Here is a 6,312-nt window from a genome sequence, read left to right as displayed (position 1 = left end):
TTTTTATTTCAGAAGCCATTGATTCAATCCTTTCAGCTCTGTGATTCCAAATTTGCTCTGTGTTAGTGTCCTCTGCACTTGTTATGGGTAGGCTTAATTTTTGCTCCTTCTCCTTGTCATTTAGTGTAGCACTGTCTTCTGACCTTTGTTGTGGAGCTTTGGTGCAGTTATAACCTTAGCACCTACTTAAGTTCAGGTGCATGTCTACAATGTTTGCATTTATCCAACTGTGCCTGGCTTGTGTCTGGCTGCTCTGCTCATCTCCTGCCTGCTACTGCCCTTGGGAGTGAAGCTGTTGTGCCCCTCTGGCAAGATGTTCTACTCCTGGTCTAGCTGGTTGGTTCTGCCCCCTACTCTCTCTGCAGGAAATTTAGCTGCAGGATTTCACTTCAGGCCTGTATTCCAGGCCTGAGCTGAGTCTGGATGGGACAAAGTGGAGTAGGTTGGAGAGGCAGGTCTCCCACACACTCACTGGGCCTCAGCTAGGTCTGAATCTGGGGGTCGCTAGAAGGAGGCAGAAATTCTCACCCAGTGGGTGGGATGGGGTTTGTTCCTTGGAGTGTTGAGGGGGCTTTGCGGGGGTCCCAAGGGGATGGAAGAAGTTCTCACCCATGATGAGCCTGGGCAGGGCCTGGCAGCTCCCTCTGGGGTAGGGTAGTTGGAAGCTCTCCCACACACTCATCTTTTTAATCTATTTTTACAATCAGTTAGTGTCTGTTTTTTTTTAATTGAGTTCAACATTTTTTTCCATTTTTGTTTCACACTTTTCTATCATTTTTTTTTCAATATTTAATTTGAGTTAAGTATTTAAAAGCATGTTCTGCACTGGTCTTGCCAGCTGTTCAATTTGATTTCAAAATTGTTTTTCTGGGAGGTCAAGAGAAATTTGTAAATGTTAGTAAATGAGTGCATATCTATCATTGAAAATTATTTGTCAGGACTCACTTTAGTAAATAAATAATGAGCTACCTGGGATATTATCACAGCCTTGGTTCATTGTTAGGAAACTTCAGTGATCTCCATAGCTTTATGGGTGATACCCCAATAATGTTTTTGAATCTGTATTATTGTAATATGTTTACATTGATCATCATTAAAAGATTAAGTTTACAGTTTGTTAAGTTCGCTCATTGGATTAAGTGCCTCTTTAAGCAAGCAGAAGGATAAAGGTTTGATTTCCAGCAATTCATTCCAAGCTAGCACCACCCTGGGTGGGTTAAGGTGGCCACCAAGATGAGTCATTCTTGTGCATGACTCTGATTTCAGAGTTGGAGAGGAGGTATACAGGATAGGAGGATGACTACAAGTGCAACCTATGTATTAAGACCTTGTACCAAATAGATTAAAAATTAAGTTTTCTAGACATTAATGTTTTGATTTAAAGACCCTATGGTACAAAGGTTTTCATATGACTGTAAAAATTTACAGCTGTTAACCTTGTGGTGTATTAAATATTCTCATCCCTTCAGATGTACAGTTTTACCAAAGTGCAAATCAGAGACTTTTATGATGATAGAGTTTTGGTTCAAATTCCAACATCTGCCTCTAAAACACCTCACATGATATATATGTTGTGCATGCATCTATTTCTTAGATATTCCTTGACTTTACACAGTACATACTAAATAACAAATTATTCATCTGTTTCTACCCTTTTTACCACCTTATCTACATTGATTCATGACTACTCTTGTGTCGTGTACAATAAATTCTAATTAATGATGAGTGAATCCTCAAAGTACACGAAAATGCACTCTTACTTCTACAGTGGAATCTTGTGTAGGGATCTATTGATCTTTTGGTTGTCACCAGGAAAAAATAGGGAGATGCTTCAGAACTTAAAGACAAGAGATAATAGCTGAGGTCAGGTGGTTGACCAAGTCTGATAGGCAAAGATCCCCAATAAAACAATAGGGATGATTATTTATATATTTGCAAAGTAAGCAAACACAATGTTGCCTAGTGACTAATAGCCCACAATGTACTGGCAGTATGATTTCCTCAATACTGAGGCAGCTTGACTGCTTTAGTTAATCGGACCTCATCTTGCCCTCCCACATACAATCAATTTCCACCTCTAGTGGCTACCAATACTCTTGGTTTCCCTCCTAGAAAGAAGTCATGAGTGAATTTGATCTAGAAATGAGACCCTGACCACCTTGTAGACCCTTCCCTAAAAATACAGAACAAAAGAAACCACAAAGGACTATAAACATATGGAAATTAAACAGTGACCTCCTCAGCAAAGAATGAGTTGCAGATAAAATTAAACAAGAAATTAAACAAGATCTACAATCCAATGAAAATCCAAACACAATTTACCAAAATTCTAAGGATGCAGTGAAAGCAGTTCTCAGAAGTAATTTTATAGTGGTGAGCTCACACATTAGGAAAACATAAAGGGAACAAATACATGCTCTAATGTGGCACCTAAAGTTTCTAGAAAAAAAAGAGGAAAACAAGCCCAAGGCCCAAATATGGGAGGAAATTTTCAAGATTAGAGCAGAAATTAATCCAATTGAGGCAAAGAAAGCAATGCAAATAATCAGTGAAGCAAAGAGCTGATTCTTTGCAAGATTAAATAAAATTGATAAACCCCTAGTGAAACTCATTAAAACGAGTAAATAAAAAACTAAAATTCAAGCAATAAAGAATGAAAAGAGCTAAATTACAGCAGTTCCTGTAGAAATTCACATCATCAATAACTATCTTGAAAATCATTACTCTGAAAGAATCAAAAGCACAGAAGAAATGGACAGAATCCTAGATAGGTACAACTTCCCAAAACTGAATTGAGAATATACAAAAACTCCAAATAAACAAATTTCTGACAAAGTAATGGAAAATGTAATCAAAAGATGACCCTACACAGAAGCCCAGTTTGTGGCAATCACAGCTGAATTCTACAAGAAATTTAGGGAAAATATAATCCCAGTACTCCTCAAACCTCTTCAATGGAAGTGAAAAAGAAGCAATATTGCCCAAATCATTCCGTGAGGCAAGCATTGCACTGATATCAAAACCAGATACTCACCCAGAAAAGAGAATTACAAACCAATCTCTCTTATGAATGTAGATGCAGAATTTCTCAACAAAATACTAGCAAATACAGTGTAGTAAATCATCATGAAAATCATACAACACTAACAAATAGGATTTATCCCAGAAATACAAGGATGGTTCAACATATACAAATATATAAATATAATGCAGTATAGTAGTAGAACTAAAACCAAAATCCACATGATCATCTCAATAGAAACACAAAAAGCTTTTGACGAAGTCCAACAATCATTGATGATCTAAAATTTTTAGAAAATTGGAGTAGACAGCCTATACCTCAATCTGAAGACATCCATGAGAAACCAACAAAAAATATAGTTCTAAATGGTGAGAAACTGAAGTATTTTACTCTGAAATCAGGAACAAGACCTGGAGGTCTAATATCAGTACTCCTACTCCATCTAGTTCTGGTAATATTAGCCAGAGCCATTAGACAAGAAAGAGAAATAAAAAGAATAAGAATAGTTAAGAAAGAAGTTAAAATGTTGTTATTCACAGATGGCATGATATTCTACTTGGAACCCCCCCAAATCCACCAGGCAAGTCTTGGAATTCATAAGCACATTCAGTAGCATAAAAGAATGCAAACTCAACACCTGAAACTCAATAGCATTTCTTTATAGAGACAACAATCTCACTGAGAAAGAAACTGGAGAAAAATACCATTCTCAGTAACGTTTTAAAAATGAAATACTTAGGGATTAATCTAACAAAGGAAGTAAAAGATTTGTACAATGAAAATTACAATAATTGGAAAAAAACAGATCAAAAAGATTTCAGAAAATGGAAAGATATACCTTGCTCATGAATAGGAAGAATGAACATTGTGTAGAAGGACATACTCTCAAAATTATTATACAGATTTGATGAAATTGCTATTATGTACTGGAAGAGAAAGTAGGTGAAAATCTTGAAGACATGGGGTTAGGCAGAGTTCATGAAGAAAACCCAACCAGCATGGGAAATACTTCGGAGAATCAACAACTTGGATCTCATCTTATTAAGAAGTTTCTGCATGTCAAAAGTAATCACAAACAGATCAAAAGACAACCCAGAAATTGGGGAAAAAAAATCTTAACAGTCACTCAAACAAAGGACTTCTATCAAGGACATATAAGGAAATTTAAAAAAAAATCAGTTCTGCAAAATTCAAAGACCCATTCCAAAAGTGGACATCTGAAATGAATGCACACTTCTTAGAGGATGAAATACAAATTGTAAGTAAATACTCAAAAAAATATTCCACAGCACTGGTTATTCCAGAAATGCAAATTAAAATATTGTGATACCATCTCGCCCCAGAAAGAATGGCTATTATAAAGAAATCAATTTATAACAAATATTGGAGTCACTGTGGGGAAAAACAATCCTTGTACACTTTTGTTGCAAATGTAGACTGGTGCAACCACAGTGGTAGTCAGTTTGGAGACCCCCATAAACCTAGGATTGGAGGTCCAATTTAATTCAGCCATTTCCCATCTTGTCATTTTTCTTAAAGAACTAAAGACATCATACCACAGTGCTACATGTGCACTCATGTTTATAGCAACATAGTTTATTATAGCCAAATTTGGAAACACACAAAATGCCCATTACCTGAGGAACAGGTAAAAAGATATGGTATTTTTAATTAACAGAGTATTACTCAGGTTAAAAAGACAAAATAGAGGATTTTATAAGTAAATGGATGCAACTACATGTTGCACTCTTAAGTGAAATAAATTAGTCCACATGTGTAAATATCATGTTGTCTCACTAGTACAAAAATCTGAAAGAATACATATAATCTGAAAGTTATAATAGATGTAGTAAAATAGAAAAAAAATCTGAAACTAGGGAATAAATGATGAAGATGAGGGAAAACAGAAAACAATAGGAAAAAAAAGAAAAGTGGAAAAATCATTTTAGTATATGCATATACAGGATAGGTAAGATGATTGTGTCACAAATTTCCATATTTTGAAAATAGTAGTTAATGTTTATAACTTGCACTTTGACTAACTAATATCTGCAATCTGATGGGTTAATATATGCAATCTGATTGACTTCACTAAAGAGAACAATGTGCAGTACAAAACCATGGTTGAATATCTCTCAACTTGTTCTTCTAAATACACACTGTTTGTAATGTTTTATCAATAATTATTATACTATCTTTGAAATAAATTAAAAATAATAAAGCAAAAAGTTCAAGAATAAAGTATTAAGGTCTATTGAAAACAAGTTTAGGGGCTGGGGAGATGGCTCAGTAGAATAAGTGCTTGCCTGGCAAGTGCAATCCTGTATCTGTTAGTCCGAGGAACAGATCTTACAATAGAAATACAGAACATAACAACTACTCTTAATTTGCTATTTTTGTTTTGAAGATATGCACCACATGTATTTTTGCATGTTACCCTGTTTCTGTCTTTTTTTTTTAATTCTTTTTTTTTTTTTGCTAGTACTGGGGATTGCACTCAGACCCTTGCACTTGCTAGGGAAGTGCTTTTTCCACTAAGCCATCTCCCCAGCCACTGTTTTTATTCTTTAAAATAAAATAAAATGTATTTTTAAAGAGACCTGATATGTTGCACTGGCATTAGTTTAGCTCATAGGAACTGGTTACATTCATCTTTGATTTCTTCTATGACACACTGATTATTCAAGTGTTATTTTTAATTTTCATCTATGACCACAATTTCTCTGGCTTTGCTTACTAGTTTTAGTTTCATTGTGCTGTGTTCTTATGAATAAGATAATCTCAATAATTTGTTTTTACTTAATTATATTTTATTGGCTAGTATGCAGGGAATATTGGAGAAATCTGCATGTGTTATTGAGAAGAATACACATTCTGATATTTTAGGTGGAGCATTGTGTAAACACCTATAAAGTACCTTTGTTCAAAAGGTGCCTTTTTTTGAACTCTGCTTTTTATGTGGCTTTTCTTTCTACTTGATCTATTTGTGACAGTGGGGTAATGAGATCAATGACATCCATATATCCCCACTTTGTTTTTCTGATGCTTAATTTTTCGCAGCAGTGTTTTCTGAAGGAAGTTGGGTGTCCTAGTGTTTGTGCAGATATAATTATAATCATGAGCATTTTGTGTCCTTTAATAAATATGCCCCTGAATAAATACGTAATTGGTCCCTTAATAAATACCTAATTACCAGGCAAAGAAGAAGTTAAATTATCTTTATTTGCAGATGACATGATACTTTACTTAGAAGACCCAAAAAATTCCACCAAGAAGCTACTAGAATTAAT

This window comes from Octodon degus, unplaced genomic scaffold (assembly GCF_000260255.1).
Source record: "Octodon degus isolate 3935 unplaced genomic scaffold, OctDeg1.0 scaffold00103, whole genome shotgun sequence".
In the NCBI taxonomy this organism is placed as follows: Eukaryota; Metazoa; Chordata; class Mammalia; order Rodentia; family Octodontidae; genus Octodon; species Octodon degus.
The sequence above is the reverse complement of the archived record's forward strand: the minus strand, read 5'-3'. Positions refer to the sequence as shown.